At 35.6% G+C, this 22,431-nt stretch overlaps 1 long non-coding RNA gene across 4 annotated transcripts; it reads right to left on the bottom strand.

Annotated features, from left to right (window-relative positions):
• Positions 1 to 3,595: 3,595 nt before the first annotated feature.
• LOC145814216 (uncharacterized) lies at positions 3,596 to 13,328 on the bottom strand. 4 transcript variants are annotated; one of them, XR_014357556.1, is made up of 7 exons: positions 12,843 to 13,328; positions 12,524 to 12,556; positions 12,386 to 12,467; positions 11,454 to 11,566; positions 11,258 to 11,368; positions 4,354 to 4,418; positions 3,596 to 4,232 (listed from the first exon to the last, which is right to left on the bottom strand). It is a non-coding gene; the product is annotated as an uncharacterized LOC145814216 (long non-coding RNA). The 4 variants fall into 4 exon arrangements; XR_014357553.1 differs by having other exon boundaries at positions 3,596 to 4,418; XR_014357555.1 differs by lacking the exon at positions 12,386 to 12,467 and having other exon boundaries at positions 3,596 to 4,418.
• Positions 13,329 to 22,431: the final 9,103 nt, after the last annotated feature.

Raw genomic sequence — 22,431 nt, 5'->3', positions numbered from 1 at the left:
TGCATTAACAGTCCCTATAGTTTGGGACTTGTGTCGCTTTGGTCTCTGACTTTTCAATTGTGACACATTTGATCTTGAATTTTGAATCTTGTTCCAAATAAGGACAATTGAAGATACCATTGTTTAATTTCAAGGGCAAAATCGTCAATTTAATAAAATAAAAACTAATTTGACAAAAATAAATGTTAAAAAAATATTTTTAATTTTTAAAAAATTATTTTTATTCACCAATGATAAAATTATGTAAAATTGATAAAAATTAATAAAAATTAAATAATTAATTTTTAAAAATTAATTTTACATAATCATCCTCCAAACCCATAATAAAAATTAATTTGGTAAAAAAATAAATAAATATCTAAAAGATTTATTAATTTTGCATAATTTTATTTTTAGTTGGTAGAAATAATTTTAAAAAATTTAAAAATATTTGCTTGACATTTATTTTTGTCAAATTAATTTATATTTTATCAAATTGACGATTTTACTCTTAAAAAATCTAATAATATCTTCAATTATCCTTATTTGAAGCAAGATTTAAATTTTATGATCAAATGTGTTACAATTAAAAAGTCAAAGATCAAAGTAATACAAGTCTCAAACTATAAAAACTATTAATATAATTCACTCATATTTAAATTAAAAAAGAATAAAAATTTAATAGTAAAATAAAATAAAAAAAAGTACGAATTGGAAGTCGCAATCAAACGCGCAGAGGGCATTGACATTGGTTCAGTCGTTTATTGACGTCGCTGGGGCAATCTACGTGCTGTTCTTTGCCTTTGCCACCTCTCATTGGCCCCCAGTTTTGGAAGATTGTTAAATACGCAAATCTCACTCTTCCGAGACAACATTATCCACATTTGTCCCCGTTTGCCAACTGGAGTGTTTTTTTTTTTTCCTTTGAACCGACACATTTGTCGCAAGTGGAGTATCTTTACGTTAGGTTTCACAACTTTTAGTTTTAATCAAATATAAAAATAAAAAATTATAATAAATTGTGACATTATTTTTTTATATATTTTTTATAAAAAAAATTAAAATAATATTAAAATAATCAATTCTTAAAAAAATAAAATAGACTAAATAAGTTAATAAAATAAAATATTACATTTAAATCATAATCATTTTATTTTTTTTTTACAAAAAAGTCAAAAAGTCAAAAAAAAATCTTTCCAAATGGAGATTAGCAAAAAAATTAAAAATCAAGCTAAAAAAATTCTTTCCAAATAAACTTTTAATGTGTTTGTACGGTGTTGATTGAAATGGATTAGAGTGGGTTCAAGTATAAATAAATTTATAAATTTTGATAAAATTTTTAAGATTGTAATATTATATTTATTTGTGTGATATTTTGATAAATTAAAAACTATAATACTTAGGGATTATTTGGGATGATCTAAATAAATATATTTTTTAACCTTTTATGAAAATATATACAAAAAAATAGATAAGTGATATGACTCAAATAATGCATTTATCTAAATAAGGAGTCATTTGGCAATGACTTTTTTAATTAGTTTTTTGCTTTTTTGACTTTTTTAACCTGTTACTTTTTTTGTTTGTTTAATTTTCTTGTTTGATTTTTTTAGCTTTCTGACTTTGAAATGACAAACTTTTTGTTGGCTTTTTTGGCTTTTCAGTTTTTTGGTTTTTTAAACTTTTTTTTTTGGTCTTTTTGTGATTATTTAGCCCAAATAGTTTGCCAAACTAGGACTAAGTGCACTTATTTAATTTATGTCAAATAATGCCTTATTATGTAATTAATTTTTATTTTTCAATTTTGTCCACTAATAAATTTTGTTGCGATTGATTTAAAATACAATACAAATATTATCAGTTATGAGCTTACTTAATACAAATAATCCCATTTGACTCAATTACATAAATATAGAAATGTTGTATTTAAATCATAAATTTTATTAAAAAATAAAAAAGATAGATGTGGGTGAAATATAAGTATATTTCATTTACATTTTTCCTATCTAAATTCATGATTCAAATATAATTTAAATCTCTCCCCTAAAAAACAATAGATGGCGAATAAATGCAGTTTTTTAAATTAGTGTTTGGAGGCAAGGATGGACTTAGAGCGGTTGATTGCCCCTTACAATTTCAAAAAAAACCCCTTATATTCTAGTAATTAACTGTCATTTACTTGCAAATTATACAAATTCAACCTGTCTATGCTTCTAAAGTGATTGCATGAACCACACCTCTATTTTTATAAAACATGAGTTCAAAATATAAATTTAATAATTTCAATAAAATATAATAAAAAATTATTTTGTCACAACTAGTGTCAATAGATTAACTTATAATTACTATCTTTTATAATTCAACATAAATATTAAAAATATATATTTATTTACATATATTTTTATACTAATTTTCACATTTTATGTCAGTAAGTTTTAAAATAGAATACAAATAATATCATAACGTATTGGAGATTACTAATATAACATTACTCATATAATTCAGTATACTATTAATTTTTTTTTTTTTTTTTTTATGTACCATTACTTCTAAATATATTATCCCATGTCACTCTCCACGGAAAATAATTGATGGTGGATACAGTTTCTTAAATGCCAAGAAAGTTTTTTTCAAATTGCTAACTAGTACGTGGTGTTTCCAAGCATCTTAAGCCTCATTTTGGAATTACGTATTTTAGTTAAAAAATTTAAAAGTTATTATAAATTATCATATCATTCTTTTTTATTTTTTTACACATTTTTTTATAAAAAATTAAAAAATTATTAAAATAATATATTTCCAAATAAAGGTTTAATAATGTATTAAATAGTTCTCCGTTGGCATGGGAAGTGTGAATTAGTTTAGTCACTAAGTTAAAAAAATTACTGATATTATTTTAATTAATTATTTAGCTCAATTAGAATATCTTTCATCGTGTAACTAAAATGTATGATAAAATATATTATATGACAAAAAATAATAAAAGTGGGATTCATTTGTATCTGTTAATGTTTGTTAGTTAATAGATTTATGGTGTACTCCAACGGTATACTTAGATGTGTATTTTTTTTTTTTTTTTTTTTTTTTTTAAGTTCAAGAAGAAAATCTTCATTACAAAATGGATAAAAAATCGGATCAATTTCGTACAGCGGTAGCCAAAGATCTCATAAAGAAATAACAAACTTTCATACACTACAACAAAAAAGAATTTTTACGCGTGCATTCTACGGCGTGCATTCTACGACGTGCAGCGCGCATCATATTATGATAAGTCATAGAAAGTCATTCATTTTCAACGACATACTTCGTACGCTGTTAAAAACTATTTAACGTCAGATTTTGTGCATTAACATGCTATAGAAAAACAATTTAACGGCAGATTTTGTGCGTCGTTACTTTTTCTACAACTACTTTTACATGTTGTTAATTGGTGAGACAAATAACGACACTGATTGCGCCATAAAATATGTAATACAACGACTTATTATACCTGCCATAGAATATGCAGTTTTATTTTTTTTATTTTTAAATTCAACAGGTTCTATTTGACCAATTTTGTACAATCTAACAAATATTACAAACAAGTATCACAAAACATCAATCAACCACCAAAATATTGTTTCAAGTATAAAAAATAAACTATATCCATAAATTATGAACATTCAAAAATTATCAATATATACATTTCAAACATCCAAAAAGAACTATCATTAAATTCTAATTGTCCAAAAAGTTCTAAACAAAAGGCACATTGACTTTGACATAGTTAACCCCTACTTTCCAACACCCAGGGCTAAGAAGCTCCATTTTCTGGATTGTCTTGGCTTCAATCACAAACTTTGATCCCTCCACCTTATCACAACACAAAGAAATAAATCAATGACAATAAAATGCCCAAAAACCATTCAGTGAGACATTTCACAAACACCCGCATTTCGTATTTAGTAATACAATATCACATAGTTGGAAGTCTAAGAGAAGGGCACTTGGGTCTCCTCAACTTTGTTAGCTGAAGAGAGACAAGCAACAGTAACAAGTTGACAATCTACAAGTGAAAATAGACTGTTGCATAACCAATGAAAATAGACTGTTGCATAAAAGGAAAATTTTTATAACAACCAATAAATGGTGAGGTAATTACAGAAGTTTGCACAAAGATGCACGGGATTATAATAAAATATATCCACCTATTGGGTTTTTGAACTGCATTCATTGTAAGCAGCAGCTCCAATCAGCTTTTTCAGCTCCTCCCCCTTTAAAAGATAGGAAGTTAGGTTTCTCTTTGAGGGACTAACACACTTTAGAAATGATAGATGCAAACAAGTGTGCAATGGTCAAAAAATAATTTTACAAACATAGGAACACCACATATACCTGAGCTGTTGTAATGGGCACAACACCAGGGTGGTCTACAAAGAACTGCTTATCTTCCCGAAGATCTACAGGAGGCAAAATAAAAGTTCATTCACTCTAAAGGACTGTTCACTTCACGCACAACATTCATATAAAAAAAAATTGCAAAACTAAAATGACAGGTTCAAAATTGATAATAACATAGAACTCAATATCTATATACAAGTGTTTTTTTTTTTTTTTTAGGAGAACAGGGGAAGTTGCATGGCGCAGCAGTGAGACTAAAATCCACCCAGCAATAATGAGACTCAAACTTAGGCATCACACCCAGCCAAACCTTGCTCTTAATTACCGTATACAAGTTTACAAGTACAAATCTATTGACATACAACATAATAAAATAAACATGATAAAGAGCATGATAATAGCAAAGACCTCAGTCTAAGTTGAAACATTCCCTTCCAAGTTAGTGCAGACAAGCATTACTTCTAAAGACGCCAAGAACAGAGAATATTGGTATTGGAGAAGCAATAGTTGATATTATTACAATGGGTCAGAAAAAGAAACATCAAGAAGTCTCTACATCTCGAAATGAGAATTTCAAGACTCAATTTCATTTGGTTTAGTATCTCTACCTAACAAAACAAAAATGGACTATATTCCAATAGTCTACAAAAAATGCCATCAACTTTTTCTGGTCTCACAAGCCACCTCATGGATCCAAGAATCTGAGAACAATTTTTCAATTGCCTATAAGGATCTAATTGGGTTGCCAACAACTAACTTACTCTGTCATGGTGATCCAATTGGGTTGTCAGCAACTAAGACCAATTTGTCATGATAGAACTATAAATCAAACACTGCCAAATTGAAACTATTCAAATGGTTCGATGGCAATTGACTTGGTCCAAACCAGGTTGAACTTGCAACTAAAACTATCTTGTATTGTTTTTCTCTTATTAATAGCAAAATCAAATCCAGTGGTTCAGGTTTCCACCTCTAAGTACTGATGTCTATCCTGTTTACAGAGATATTAAAAATAATATACAAGGAAGCTAAATGGATCTTAGTAGCCAAAATGAAAGCTTCAATTAAAATTAAATGCTGCATAATTATGATGGCACTAGTACATATCTAGGATTCAGCACTGCCCACATGAAATACCAAAAACAATACTAAATTTGTTGACCCTGGTCATGAAATTCCACGAGCAATTCCACAAAGCTCAAAGAAATTACAAATGTGTATTTCATTAGCTAGAGAAGTGCCACAATAGCAATGAATATTAACCCTTTCTTGCAAGGTTCCAGAATATCTACATAGTGTAACTATGCAGGAAGCTATTAATTTTGAAGGAACATAGTAATTTTATTCAGGCTCACATGACAGCTTAGCACTCTTCAACTATAAAAGAAAAGCTTTGTGAAAAGCTCATAACTGAAACTTTCTACTACTTCCCTATTAATCCCCCAAAAACAGAAGAAGAAGAAGAAGAGAGAGAGAGAGAGAGAGAGATCATGGATATTTGGGGATAAATGATGCAAAACTGAAGACGTTTCTGCAAAAACTTCCCTTCTGTATGTCAAAATGGCCTAATTATCGAGATATGCTTCAAGAGAACTTGGAAATGGAGTTAAAAATTGTTAAATATAAGTAAGTTTGTAACCATGGGCGTAAAGAAATTCTGGTGAAAACTTTCAAAGAAGAAATCTCACATTTATGACAGAATTCTAGATGTAAATGTCTGAAAATAGCCAATAGTATCTGTAGACACCCCATTTTTGACCGACCTTGAGACTCAGACGTCACCGATTGAGCACTTGGTGATATTGCATAATGTGCTCGTTAAGAAGTTTCAGAGTCGCGGCTGCGAACCCCACCTCCGGACTTCCGGACCTTCTTCGGTGCCTTGCCTCGGTTTGCGAACCAGACTCGATTTTCTCTGTTTCTTTTCCTAAGGGGAGGGAGAGGTCCTGTAGACCATCTCTCAATGTCCATAGGCTACATTTGGTGGCCGTAGGCCATTTTGCCCATTTCGGAGTCCGGTTCCCGGTTTTCGGAGCCGTCAGGCCGTGTGCCTCGGTTCGGGACCGCCTAACCATCTCCGTTTGCTCTGATTTTTGGCATACATCTTATTTTCTCCCTTTTGAGGGACACTGGGGTCTGAGAAACCCACTTCGTAGCCGAACGCCACTTTCGGTGTTTAACGGGCAGTTTCCGGGGCCCCGAACTGCGTGTTTTGGCCCCCGAACATTCGTTTTGCATCGGTTTTCGTTCATTTTTGGCAGGTACCTCTGTTTTATCACCAGGAAGGTCACTGAAGGGTGGGAGGCTAGTAATTTTTGCAGCAACCAGTTATCTCTCCTCCGGAGCCTCCCGGCGCCCGTTTTTCGCACTTCCGGGCTAATGTTGAACACCCTAGGGTTAGTGTTGCCAACTTTCAACCACATATTTGTGATGTACACACATGGGAGGCCACTAAAAAGTGGTGGCCGGCCATTAATTCCTTTTGACCCTTTTGAACCCCTCCTTCCGGGCTAATGTTGAACACCTTGGAGCCATTTTCTTCAAACCCCAACCACATATTTGTGATGTACACACATGGGAGGCCACTAAAAAGTGGTGGCCGGCCATTAATTCAACTTGACCCTTTTGACCCCTAGCTGGCCGGCTAGGGGGGGTGGCTGGCCGGCTAGGGGGGGTGGCTGGCCGGCTAGGGGGTGTGGCTGGCCGGCCACCTGCAGAAAAAGTGATAGGCCGGCCGTGTTCCTTGCACTGTGCACTTTACAGCTGTGGGGCAATATCCCCCAGATATTTTCTGTGTCCGGGGGATATTTTGTGGGGGAGTTTTACCCTCCTTTTTGCCCCACCTTTACACCCTCTTTTTGTCCATATAACCAGCTGGTGGCCTCACTTCTAAGGGTTAGAAAAATTACTCTTCAAAGCTCCATAGCCAACTCCATCTTCTTCCTTCTCAATTCTTCAAAAAACCCTAACTCCCTAACCATCATTCCTTCTACACCACCAAGTTCTACCACCACCATCTCATTTCCAGCAGCAAGGAGGGATTCTTGAAGGCTAAAGAAGCTGCAAATCCATCCAAGAAGCAACAAAAGTTCGAATCTTCAAGGGTAAGTTACACTTTTACCCTTTTGAACCTTTTTCTTGATATATTTCTAAGCCCCACTTCCTTTTTGATTCAAGCTCCGGACCTAACTAAAAAGGGCCATCTTTTGAGCTCATCTTCACTTCTCATTAAGGGCTCAACCCTGTTTGAGCCCTCCATGACACACTTGCTTCATTGACCTTCTTGTATGTCATGATTTTGCATGCTATTTTTGGCCCATGAGAAATTTATTTTTGAGCATGTTGTAAACTGATACAAGGCTTATTTTGAGCCCCTCTTCAACATTGGAGAAGGGCTCAACATTGTTTGGTGTCTCCATGTGTCACTTGTAGTTATATCCCTTATTTGGCCCCGTTTTTGCATAAATTGGTAGCCCTCTTTGCTTCTGTTTTTGGACCTTGGTCCGAACTGAAAGTGGTCTTATTTTGGCCTATACTTCATGTTTCATTCACACTTTTTTTCTGTTTGGTGATTATTTGGTACACTTCATGTTTTAGCACCTTTTGAGCCTTATTTTGCATCACATTTTTAGCATATTTGTATACTGATTTGAGGTCTGCCATATACTGTAAATATTCATATTTTTGGTCCCTCTTCAATGTTGTAGAAGGAAATTTTTCAGTTTGGGTTTTGTTTATATCACTTGCTTCATTACCCCTTGAAAATACCGTATTCTTGCATGCCATTTTTGCCATATCTATACTTACTGTTTGGCCATGCTATAAACTGGAAAAGTGTTTATTTTGGGACTGTCTAGCTTCTGTCTTTGCATTGCATGTCCATATTGTGCATGTTTGGCCTAGCTATAGGCCATTTCGGGTGCCTAAATTCATATTTCGGGACAATTTCATGCATTTGGTGTCATTTCGCTTCATTTCGGGACTGTTTTCCCCCATATTTTGTTGCTGAAATTCTGTTAGAATGATTGCCATCCATTTCATGTCATTACATCGCATTCTGCCATCGCCTCGGTTTGCGTGCCCGTGTGCACGCATTTCGAGGCACCTCATTTTTCTGCCATTGGCATCTTATGTGAGTGCGGCTGAGGCTCTCTCATGTTAGTATAAGTCCATACTTCATTTTCCATGTCATTTGCATTGCGTATGCATTGCCTCGGTTTGCGTGTCCGTGTGCACGCATTTCGAGGCACTTCATTTTTCTGCCATCGGCATCTTATGTGAGTGTGGCTGAGGCTCTCTCATGTTAGTATAAGTCCATATTGTATTCTGTATGCCATTTGCATTGCGTATGCATTGCCTCGGTTTGCGTGCCCGTGTGCACGCATTTCGAGGCACTTCATTTTCAACCACCGGCTTCTTATGTGAGTGTGGCTGAGGCTCTCTCATGTTAGTATAAGTCCATGTTGCATTCTATATGCCATTTTCGCGCCATTGCATCGCATTCTGTCATTGCCTCGGTTTGCGTGCCCGTGCGCACGCATTTCGAGGTACCTTTTTTTTATCCGACGGCATCCCATGTGAGTGTGGCTGAGGCTCACTCATGTTGGTATAAGTCCATTTGTCATTTCATGTCATTTTATCATCGCCTCGGTTTGCGTGCTCGTGTGCACGCATTTTCGAGGCACACTCTTTTTTTTATCCGCCGGCATCCCATGTGAGTGTGGCTGAGGCTCACTCATGTTGGTATAAGTCCATTTGTCATTTCATGTCATTTTATCATCGCCTCGGTTTGCGTGCCCGTGTGCACGTACTTTGAGGCATCTCATTTTCATGTCATTTTATCATCGCCTCGGTTTGCGTGCCTATGTGCACGTACTTCGAGGCATCTCATTTTCATTGCATCTGTCATCGCCTCGGTTTGCGTGCCCGTGTGCACGTACTTCGAGGCATCTCATTTTCATTGCATCTGTCATCGCCTCGGTTTGCGTACCCGTGTGCACGTACTTCGAGGCATCTCATTTTCATAGCATTCTGTATGTTAGGATTGTATCTTAGTTGCATTTCATGCATGTCATGCATATTGCATCGTGTCCGGAATAGGAGTTAGCCCGGACACGGGAAACGAGGTACATTTCGTACTCCGAGTGACGGAATGTGTCTCAATTCCCCAGTCACCGACACTCCGGATTATCCATGATGGAGTTAGGTTTTAGCTGTAGTTCCATGTGCATTCATCCTATATTGAGTTGTGCATTTCGATTCCTCGGCCATCATGCCTCGGTATGCGTGATTGGTGGCACGAAGATCGAGACATGCATACATCTGCGCAAATACATTGCTATGCCCCTTTCCTGCTCTCTGTTGCAGCAAAACGAGGAATCAGCAACTTTTCGGGACTTGGCACGCATTCCAAGAATAACAGGTGTAAACAGAGGCTAATTGGGGCATTCCGGTGGATTTCCGTGCAAGACAACCCGGACATGCATCATCCATCAGAAGCAAGGCAGTCCCTGGCTTGCACGCCAGTTTTATTTGCTTTCTTAGTTAATTCTTTAATTAATTAGGATTTTGTAATATTTGGACTGTAATATTCTTTTATTTGGGGACTGTAATATTTTGACTGTATATTTATTCGGACCCTCTGCGCGAGGGCATAACTGTAATAAGTGTGCGTGAGTGTGATGTATGTCTTCCAACCCCACGTCTTTCTTCCCTTTTATTTATCCGCTTATGATGGTTAGATTAGGGCATATTTAAATTAGCATACAGTATGACAGCATGCTTGCATCATTCATCTGTATTACATGCACCGGGCTCGGCACACCATACTAACTGCATTGTACTTTCAATTTCAAAGTTGAATACATGATAGTTGTAGCATTTCATATACCATCTTAGAATAGCCGAGCCTGCTATAGTTGCATTCTGCATGTGTCACATTAGGCATTTCTGTATATTTAGGATCATGCATGATTTCTAATAAATTCCTATTTTGGCTTGGAGTACTCGGTAAGTTTTATGCTTTAGCATCCTTACATGTGTGTGAGTGACTGCCATGAATAGCATGCTTACCATGAGGCTATGTGCTTATGTGAAATATCTGCCTGAATGCCTGTGGGTGAAGGTCGGGTGATCTGAATTGGAATAAATCATCAAATGTTTCAAGCCTACCTGCGGGTAGCAAAACTTCTTTCAAAAAGGGCAAACATGAAATGTTTCGTTCCAAATCAGGCGACCCGGTCTATACTTGTATGCTGTGCGCATCACATAGTAACCTAGGCTAATAACCGGTATAAGAACTCACAATGTTTTCAAAAATTGATATCATGGTTAGTAGAGGCCGGTCTATGACCGGGCGAGCGGGGGTGCTCACGAAGTGACCTTCCCCAATCGTACCCAAGTTCCCGAGCCGAGGCAACTTTGGTGATGACGGACACGTGGCCTTTTGGCACCAAGTCAGGGTTTCCTAAATTTCCCAAAATAAAATATTTAGGTGGCGACTCTGTATCTGGCAAAGCAGTCCATGTTTGGCACTTCTTTCAAAAATCTGTTTTCTTAAAACGATTTGCCGGATTTGGACTCTTTGGTTCAGATTTAGAACCGTGACTACAAAGTCGAGTCCGAGCTGTGGCGAGGTCCCCCGCGGGCTTGTTACATATCACTAACTAGAACAAACGAAAAGGATAGGAAAGAGAATCTAACCAAGCTTTGTTGCAACAAGAACTATTGGCATTCCAGGAGCATAATTCCTCAATTTAGGAATCCACTGACCATCGAAAACAGAACCTCCCCAAGAAAAAAAAAAAGCATGTATCAGCATACCATCTAATCAGACATAAAATTATCTTATGATCAGAAAAGAAAGGCATCTATCTTTACATGAAAACATTATTCTTACCTTTTTTTGATATATTTTCATATCTAGCCTTCCTAATTAGAGAAAATGAAAGTATAAAGACATCGACCCCTCGATTGCTCAGGGGTCTTAATCTATTGTAATCCTCCTGACCTGTTCCATGAAACAAACATGTCAAATCCAACACTTATGAAGAGTTTGTTGAAGAAGAAGATATCACTGGCTAATATGAACTTACCTACTGTATCCCAAAGCCCTAAATTAACAGTGCTTCCATCCACAACCACGTTTGCACTAAAATTGTCAAAAACAGTCGGCACATAATCCCGTTCCAAGCTCAGTCAATTCAGACTTCAAATCGGAAAATTTCCATCATAAAAAAATTTAAAATTATCTGAACCTTCACAATTTCAAGCTTCCAAAATCAAGTGAAGAAATTCCTCCATATATGAAACATAACTAAAAATTTGCAAAGCCTTTTAATGTCGATAATATTCTCCATAGTCAAAACCAGAAGATTGATAGCAAAACTTTAAAAGCAATTTTCTATTTCACCCAACTTCAACTAAGCAAGGTACATGGAATACTAATTTTCCATGTGAATCTTGAAAACTTTCCTTTCCTTCCCCTCTTTTACCAAACAAACAGCAATGAAAAAAGACAAGTTCTTCCAAGTTTAGCCAATTCAGACTTCGAATAGGAAAATTTCCATCATAAAAAAATTAAAAATTATCTAAACTTTTACAATTTTCAAGCTTCCAAAATCAAGTGAAGAAATTCCTCAATATGTGAAGCATAACTAAATCAACATTTTAATGTCTATAACATTTCCATAGTGAAAGCCAGAAGATTGAGAGCAAAACTTTAAAAGTAATTTTCTATTTCACCCATAACTTCAACTGATCAAAGTTCATGGAACCCTGAATCTTGAAAACTTTTTTTTCCTTTTCCTTTTCACCAAATAAACAGCAATGAAAAAAGACAATTTCTTCAAGAAGGGCACCTAAAGCCCAAAAATAACCTTAATTGAACAAATTAAACCCCTCCCACTCCCCCCCCCCCCAAAAAAAAAAAAAAAAAAAAAAAAACCACCCTTTGATTTTCCTTCCATTCAATGAGACATTTTTACAAACACCCACATTGCATATTTAGCAATACAATATCACATACTTGGAAGTCTAAGAGAAGGGGCATTCGGGTTTCCTCAACTTTGGCAGCTAAAGAGGACAAGCAATAGCAACAAGTTGACAATCTGCAAGTGAAAATAGACTTGCATAAAATAAAAATAGAGCGGGAAATCAATCTTACCTCGACCTCAAGCAGAGCTTTCAAGTTCTCAACCTGTCAATGAGATCAAAATTCACATTCAAACAACTAATAATCTCAAAAAAACGAAGTTGAACTAGGGTTTTGGAGATTAGAGATTCGTCAGATTCCTTAGTTTCACATAGGAGATTCAAAGCTTTCAAAATCAAGACAGAGAACATGAAGAAATGGATACGATAAGTAGGCAATCACTTAGTGTAGAGAATGTAAGTCCAAATTCCAGCCATAAAAGTGTAAATCAAGAAGAAGAAGAAGAAGAAGAAGAAGAAGAAGAAGTAAATCAAAGGGAGATTAGTTTTACCAGCGGACAAGTAGTCATGGTGATTGGATTTGGAGTCGATGTTGTGCATTTCGGATCGAACATTCATAGAGATTTTTAGAACGGGGACGCAATTGCCCGAAGAGGAGAGTTAATAGATTGGGATTGGTGAGACTGATTTTGGAGAAGTAAAAATTGGAGATTTGGAGTTTGTCAAAGGTGAAGACGAGTTTGATGAAATCGAATTTGAGAGGGCATTTGAGATTGACCTCGGCGATCTGTTTGAGGACGTGAAGTCAGGAATCACGAGAGGATAAGAAGAAGCCGATTTGGGAGAGATCGAGCTTGGGAACCAGTCTCGACGACGAAGATAATGATAAAGAAAGTGGAGATTCGTGGCGGGTTTTGAAGGTTGGGTTGAAGGTTAAAGCCAAGGTTGGTACTGACTTGCAATTGAATAGTTTTGAGACCAACTCAGGGTTGATTTTGTGTGTTAGGGCTAAGAGTTTGGGCTTTTGATTATTATCTTCTTCTTCTTTGATTTTTTGGTGAATTGGCACCAGAAAATTTCATTTTGGCGCTAATTTTTTTTTTTTTTGGTTATACCTTTCACGACATTCATTGTGCGTCGTAAAAAAGGCAATACTTTTAACGACAGGCGATGTGTGCGTCGTCAAAAGTGCAATACTTTTAATAGCAAGCGTTGTGTGCACTGTGAAAAGTGCAATACATTTCACGGCTGGCGTATGTGTGTCGTGTATAAGTGATGTATTAACGGCATGCCATATGCATGTCATAGAAAGTTTTATTATTTACGGCAAACATTGCAAGCCATTAAAGAAATCATCGTTTCTACCATTCACGGCTTACGCAATAGACACACCATGGTTGGAAAATTATTTACGACATGCAAAAAAATGAAGTCGTAAAAGTTAGAAACCACGGCGTGCATTTATTGTATGTCGTTGGTGTGATGCCATGAAAACCCAATTTTGTTGTAGTGATAGGAAGAAGAATCATAACCTCCTTATAGGAAGAGAAAAAATTCTCACAAAGGAGGGACACAACCTCCACACAGGGAGGATTATTACAACAAATAACAAAAGAATAAAAAAGCAAACTAAAAACAATCAAATCCAAGTTGCCAAACGCATCCAAAGCTCCATTTGCACAAACCCTAACCCATCCCTAGAGGTTTACGTCATGACCAGCCAATAATCATAGATTACCTTCGGCGTCAAAGACAAATACAAATCATTAAATAATTTACAGGGCTTAGCAGAAGCAAGAATTGAAATAAATAAGTCCATTGAGACATGCTTATATGTTAAACTCCATAAAAAACTTAAAACTCATTCATCAGTTCATAATATTAAACTTCAACTTCAACTTCAACTTCCATATGTGCAAACATGTTCTACATATAATCAAAAACAAAATGACTAAACAAAGGGTTTGACAAAAGCTTGTCTCCACTACAGACCAAGCAACGCCCCATCAGGGACACACTTCACAATCAGCTTCTCAAAAGGGTGGACTCCTAAAAGCAACTCTAAGCTTGATGATCCATGTGCTCACCTATATATATATATATATATACATATAAGAGAAGGAGGGGCTGAGATAAAACCCAGTGAGCAACATCAATATAAAGGTTAATGAATGAAATCCAACATCTCATAAAACATATTTTTTTAATTTCCAAAATAATTCATATATCCAATCATATCAATCCTTTGTGTTAACAATATCCATTCAAATCATTATACATGGTAACATCCAATAGAATAACAATATATCACTATGCCGAAGCCAATGGGGCCATTAAGGTCAATTCAATAACAGGTCAAACAATAGAACCACAACGGGCAATTCAATGTGGACCTCTAAGGTCTAACATCAGAGATCTCTGTGTTTCAATTAATCCATGGGCCATGGTATTATGCCCCCCAGGAAAGGGCCTCACTAAAGGATGCCATGAATACATTTTCAAAAAAGGACATTCATTCATAGATACAAAATAAGAATTCATAAGCTTCTGTATTGAACAATTTCAAAATACATTTTGAACATATCTTTATAGAGATATTACTCACAGTGGACTTGAACAAACGTTAAGTTTTGGGTGACCAACCTACACAAAACACATAACAAATATATATTGAAACATACCACTCAAACAACATCATTAATTCAATTCTATTCCGATTTGATTCAATTCAATTCTTTAGGTGGGTTTCTAACTTATTACTTCCTTAATGAAGCCTTTACAATGCTTAAGAATGCTAAAAAGAACATAAGAGTGAAAATATGCACATGAAAGTGTTCTTCAAAAATTACTGAAAATAGGGGGCTTGTTTGGTTTGTATTTGAGAAACATGTTTTGAGATAAAAGTACGAAAATTTGTTTGGTTTGGTTTTTTTTTCAAAAGATGTTTTGAAAAATTATTTTGAGAGAGAGTTTTAGAAAAAGTGATTGATTTGATGTGTATGAGAGAGAGATTTGTTTGGAAAACTTGTAAACCAAACAAGTTTTGGAAAAAAAATTTGAAAAAATTTGTTTGGTTTGACTACTTTTAAAAACTTATTTGTAGAGAATTTTTTTTAAATTTTTTTGAGAAACACAAACCAAACAAGGCCAGGGTGTTCTCTCAAGTGGACTCTTGATTGCTCGAGCGATCTGATCGGTCTACAAAAGTACTGGATGGTCTCAAAGTAGGCTTGAGCGAACATTTTTTCACTCAAGTGGAATGCAAGGCTCCACAAAAATACTAGATGTTCACAATGTGCATTCGAGCGGTCACTTTATTGCTCGAGCGATGAGGTCAAAAATTGGGTGTTCAAAACAAAATTTTGAGCTTCAAAACATTAGTCTATAATGCATAGGTTTGCATGGCTGGTTCAAACACTTAAAAATACCTTGAAAAACATGGAAATAGAACCAATTAAAAACCATTAACTCAAAACACCATGAATTTGACAAAATTGAAAACAAAACCTCCATGCATGTGAAGTTTTAACCTTATTTCTTCATAATTCTCAAACTATGAGTTTGGTTCTTAAAATCATGAACTAAAACCTTCAAACTTCTCAAACTATGAGTTTGGTTCTTAAAATCATGAACTCGAACCTTCAAACTTCTCAAAATGAAGGATATAAATGCAATTTAACTTTAAATCCAACAAAGATGATAGAATTCATGCTTGAGGTAGTGAAATATGATGAAATTATGCATGCATGTCCGTTCTAAGCCATTTTCATCATCTACAAGCTAATTCCACTAATTATCTATGTATTACCTTAATTTCCCTCATGAACACTCTTTTTAGTTGGATTAATTACAAGAATTCAAGGTTAATTGTTTACCTTAAGCTTTAATTTCAAGTTCTACAAGTTAATTTCCTTCGACTCCACTCCTCCTCTTCACAAAGCTCCTTTTCTCACTCTAGAATTAGGTTTCCTTTCTTTCTCTCAAAAAATCCACCACAAAAGAAGTGTAGAAATGAGCTCTCCCTCATCTCTTAGTCTTATATACATAGGATTAACTTAGGCTAATTAAACAAACTTAAGGTTAATTAATCTAACTTATATCAAATTAATTATTCCTAATTATTTTAATCTGAATCAAATTTTAATTAAACTTCGCAAAAAGTTCTAAATATTCAAATTAGTCTATCAAACTTGCCAATTTTGGTTTCTGAATTCATGTAAGCCTTCAATTTCTAATTCAAAACAGGTATTCTAACAAATTTTTCATAATTCAAACAAATATAAACAAATTAAGCACATAACACACATTTAAACATTCACATTTCACATAACAAGATAAATGCAATAATGATATGCATGTTGGGGTCGTCACACAATTACGCTGCAACCTTCAACTTAAAATCTGAAGACCCCACCTCCGCTGGTCAATATGGAATATTGAGATTGAGGTGATTGCCTAGCGTGAAATGAAAGCGTTAAACAGCATGTAGCTAGTTTTTTGCGCCCCTCAGAGGGGTTTGGTCTCCTCGGGTACGATAGCCCTACAGTTCGGATTCCTGTGGTTCTGAATCTAGTTTTACAAGTATAATGTGAAACAGAAAAATGAATGAGAGTCCAAATCCAGCAGATCTTAGAAAATCCATTTATTATCAGAGATGCCAAAAATGGACTGCATTGCCAGATTTCAAAGTTGCCACCTAAATATTTTTGAAAAATTTAGGAAACCCGTGACTCATGCCAAAGGCCACTTGTCCGTCATAACCAGAGTGTCTTAGTTCAAGAACTTAGGCATGAGAGGAGAAGGGCATGAATTGAGCATCCCGTTCACCCGATCAAAAATCGGTCTCTACTAATCATGATGTGAATTTTATGGACATTATATGCTCATGTTCTGATTATTAATATACTAACAGTACTATGTGAAGCAAACAAGTATAGACCACGTCACTTACTTTGGAATACTTTGATTTCATGCTTTCTTTGAAAAGAGTTTTTGGATATGTGCAACTCAAAGGAAAAGCGAGCTCATATGTACAATAATCAAAGTCATTCCAACTTAAACGAAATAGCCTTCATCCACAGGCATTCAAAAAGGTAGTTCGAATAAGCACGTAGCCTCATGGTAGTATGCTTGACATGGCAACACAAACACATATGTAATATGCTAAAGAAAAAATGATCACCTAGTACTCAACCGAGGCAAACCAAAGAAAAGAATATAGTTAGACAAATGCATGATCCTAATATGAAAAATGGCTAATACAACGTATACAAAAATACAACTATTAGATTCGGCTACTAACATGACATGTGAAGTAACTCAAAGCATGAGGTAGCGCACATAATCAAGTAGGAAATGGTAAGAGCATTATGCATGATGAGCCGAATTTTAATGTATGTGAAAATGGATACAAAACATGGGAATGATAAAAGAAAACATGATGCTATATACAACCACGGTAAGCATGTAAGTAAAAGGGAGAAAGAAATGGGAGTTGGAAGACATACATCAAATATTACAAATTTGCCCTCACACAAGAGGGTCCGAATGGCCTAATTAATTAATTATTACAAACACAAATGAATGAACTAATTAATTAATTACTAACTAATTATTACAAAATACAAATCTCAAAGCTACTAATTTAAAGGACTTGAATGAGAGGCGGGGAATCGCATGAGCATAAACGAGAACATCCTCAGGAAACCCCCTCTGCTCACTGCCAGAAGCTGCTCTGTTTACAGTATGAAAATAGCTCTGTTTTGGGCCTCAAGATCTGCTCTGTTTCACTGGAAAGACACCACAGTCGTACAAACCAAGTGGTCGGCCAGCCTAGAGAACTAGTCAACCATACAAGGAACTGGTTGGTTGGTAACTGCTTCTGGAGAAGGTCCTACTACAACAGAACTGGAACATAGCAAAACAGAAGGTTTCCGAAGGATGCTCATCCTTCCTGCTCTCTCCTGTCATGAAGATTTTCAAGGAGAGAGTACGTTTACTTCACAAATAATCAAACATCCCAAGAGTCTTTAGATGATGATTAGTGAATCAACGGGATGAAAATCAATGGATACAAAACTAACTAAGGCTAATTATGAAACAAGCAATCAAAAAGATGGCGAAAAACCTACTGAATCTCATGGAAAACAAGGGCAAGTGAGTACTCAATTAGAGAGACTAGGTTTAGAGGGAGCCATTTTTGAAGACAAAGCTTATACACAAAAGATTTCATCATTGAGGAGAACAAATAGACTCTTCTTCCTACTCATGGAACATGGATTGAAATCCATTTCCATGCTACAAAAGGAACTAGAAGAGAGTCCAATGATTCGGATGAAAGGGCTCTCATGTAGCTTCAAAGCAAAGTTAGAACAAGACTAAGTAAGAGCAAGAAATAAAAGCTATGAAGAGATGGTTGTAAGCTCATGTTCCTACTCATGGAACATGGATGGAACATCCATTTCTATGCTACAAAAATGGAACTAGAAGAGAGCTTTACAACATCTTCAAAGAAGAGAAATAGAGGACAGGAATTGAACTATCTATTTAAGCTTTAAACACATATATATAGTTCATATTCAATCAAAAGCTACCTAAAACAGTGGTAAAAGTGAAAGAAATGAAGCAAGAACATGAAGAACAATAAGAGAGCAATACTAAGGAATAAGCCTATGGAAGGGTGGCTAACCCTTCCACATTCAACAAGGTTTAAATCACATTTTAAAGCCTAAAATACTCTAAAAATCAATATTAAATTGAAGAACAATAAATTAAGTAATGAAAAGAATAGAAAGATCAACCTCTAGAGAAGAGGAAAAGCTTCTTGGTTCACAAACTTCAATCCAAATACTCTCAAGTATCTGAAATAAATTTCAAAATCTCAGCAAAAAGCTTTAAAATCAAGCTTCAATGGTGTATATATTGTGTGTGTATCTATAGTCAAAAGGGTAGAGAAGAGCTTTTGGTAAACCTCTAAGCCTTTGGAAAATTAGTTTAACCCTACACTCTGAGCTGAGGTGTTGTTTTTGTAGAGTTTCCACCACCTTCCAACATAAATATCTTCAAAAGAGAGTAGTTGGCCAAATCCCGTGCATGGGAGCAGCCTGTTGCTGCAAAATATTTGTTTCGTTAAACATGGCTTGCCAGCAAATCATTTGTACGGCTGGCCCACAAAAAGTGGTCTGCCGGTCATTTTTTTTGGTCTTGCTGTTTTTTGAGTGGGGAGGCGAGAAAAAAAGGTTTTGGTCCAAATAGGGTGCAAGGTTTGGGTTTGAAGCTCAAAACTAAATTCTTTTGTTGAAAATTCGAGAGTTTACACAGTATAACATTTCATTATTGAGTGTTCAGAGTGAAACGCCCAAGTCTTAAGGGAGATCAAAAATGGAGTGTCTACACAGTGTCAGTTTTTGAATTGTGAGAATATCTAAAACTAGATCTTAAAATTTTAGGCGCAATGGTAAAAGTTTGAGCGTAAGCCAAACATCAATCTGGAATATCAAAAAAAGAGAGAGGCGACACCAATATTGGTGGCCAAAGGCAGATCTAAAGGAGATGAGGCAGATCTAGTGAAGGTGGATCCATGGAGGCGAGAAGGTGGCAATATGGTGGTCGCGATGCAGAAAAGGATTAGAAGGACAAGCTTTCAATATTATTAAGCAAAAAGACATAGAAAATGATAAAAAATGGGGCGGAAGGAGGAAAGAAGAATCCAACAGCCAGAACCCTTCCCCACTTCCCGCGGCATACTGTAGCCACCTCATTTTTTACCACTCTTAAGACTTGGGCACCTCAGGTTGATCATTCAATGATGAAAGTTATATTGTACGAACGTTCAATTTCTTCAGTCAGAAGAGCCTCTAAATCCCAACTTTACACCCCATTTTGGACCAAAAGTATTTTAGACCTTAAAACCCTTTCTTTCAAAATATTTTTGAAAATATTTCTACGATGTTCCGAGGCTCGCATTTCGTTAAAAATTGCACTTTTTGGTAAACTGAGTAAGGACAAAGTGGAAACAAATGGAAGAGAGGTGAACTCTTTGAAAAATATTTAAAAATTTTTTATTAAAAGGTTTGGAGTTGAAGAAAATTGGAGGGGAGGGAAGAAGACTAGTTGGGGAAGAAGTTGGGCATCAATCCGTTAGGACAGAAATGAATAGTCTTCACTAAAATAGATATATCTCTGTGCATACTTAGAATTTAGATGTGAGGCTACGACCATTGGAAAGTAGACTTCTAGGGATTCAATTTAGACTCAAGAATCACCTAAAATCGAGTCCGGAGATATGCATATTTGAAGTTTGGTCTAGAGCAGATTTTTGTTGTCGGCAGCCCACTATTTGTGGACGGCCGCCCACTGTTAGTGGCTGGCCGGCCACTACTTCTACTCTACGAGCCACTTGTATAAAACCCAGATATTTGTTGCTAACTGTCCCTCAAAAGCTCTAGTTCTTCCTATACAGATATTTCCGACCTAAAAGGCTATTTTTCTATATATACCAGGCCAACCCTCTTGGTTTGAGGTTACACAAAATTGAAAAGGCTCAAATTCTTGAAATTCTCTCTCTATCTCTATCTTGTAACACACACACCTTACCCAAACATTTCCTAAACCAAATATTTAGTTTTTTTTGCTGAGGTTCTTGAGCTAAAATTTCAGCCCTTGAGAGTGAGAATGTAACACCCCCAAAATAATACAATAAAGATAACTCATATGCGGAATAAATATAAGAAACAATATACTTTCATATATCAGAGTTCACTATTTAACAACCAGTTAAATGCCATGAAGGCTTACATCATTCCAAGTCATTGCTTGGTTACACAAATTGAGTCTCGCTCATTACATCTTAAGCCTTTGGCTTTAAAAATACCAAACATGCACACATAAGGCATAATTAAGAAGCTCTTACTTCCCGAAAGTCCATCCACGCTATTGTCTTGGAGGAAACATTTCACTTGCACCAGAAAATGATATTCCCGTATAGGGTGAGCTAACAGCCCAGTAGAGATAATCTAACACAATATATGAGGTTTAGCAAAGGTATAAATAATACGTGCATTAACAATACCAGTACTAAAACATCCACAAGACCTGCGCATTCATATGCCACTAACCTAACCTCATTCCATGTTTCTTCGATTCATTTCCAGTTCATATATGCTACTCAATTCATGAGTTAAAATTATTATCTTTCAACAACCAAAATGAGACTACAACATAATGGTTTTCCAACTATACAAAACACACATAAACACTTCAAACTTTCCATTTTACGGATATTTCGTCCGAAGGAATCGACACCCATTTATATATGAAATTTTGGGTCTTTCACCCAGGACACTCTGGTCAACTTGCTTTAAACGGAGTCCATCCCCTTTCTCCTCCCAAACAAATACACATATGCAATGTATCTATAAACATAATCATATATGGAGTACATCCCCTTTCTCCTCCCAATAAATATACATATACAATATATTTATAACATGGTCATATTCAATGACACCAACAATGGATTAACATTAAATCGCCTAATCCTCATTTAATTTCTACAACAATCATAACTATCCTCTACCAATAGCCCAATGCAATTATTTCAAAAGAAATGTTCGATATCAAAATAGATAGTTTATTCAAAACTTTCATAGGTGAGATAGTACATATCCAATATCACCATTTATAGCCACGACTTTCTAATTTCACATTTTCAATGTTAATCCCAATTATTTATTCAAAATAACAATTTAATCAAACCTAGGGAAAAATCTCCCTCTTTCCAAATATCAACCCAAACACTAAAATCAACTATTTTGGCACCAACACAACCTTGTATCCAAACCTAAAACCCACTTATGCCAATTTCATCAAAAACCATTCTTTTCATTTCACACTCAAATCCTAGATTTGTCCAAACCACAACCAAATCTCATCATCTACGCACAATAGCAAATAACTAAGCTAAAAACCATATTAGAGTATTGAAATTCCCCACCTCAAGTGTAGAAGACGAACAAGCAAGATCGAGACTCCAAAGATGACGAAACCAACTCTTACTTGGATCAACACGAAGCTCTTGAAGCCCTCTACCTTATTCTCAAAGACACTAGGGTGAAGAACTCAATGGATTTAGATGAAACC

This window comes from Camellia sinensis, unplaced genomic scaffold (assembly GCF_055761805.1).
Source record: "Camellia sinensis isolate YWXY unplaced genomic scaffold, ASM5576180v1 Unanchor1, whole genome shotgun sequence".
Taxonomy (NCBI): Eukaryota; Viridiplantae; Streptophyta; class Magnoliopsida; order Ericales; family Theaceae; genus Camellia; species Camellia sinensis.
The sequence above is the reverse complement of the archived record's forward strand: the minus strand, read 5'-3'. Positions and strand labels throughout refer to the sequence as shown.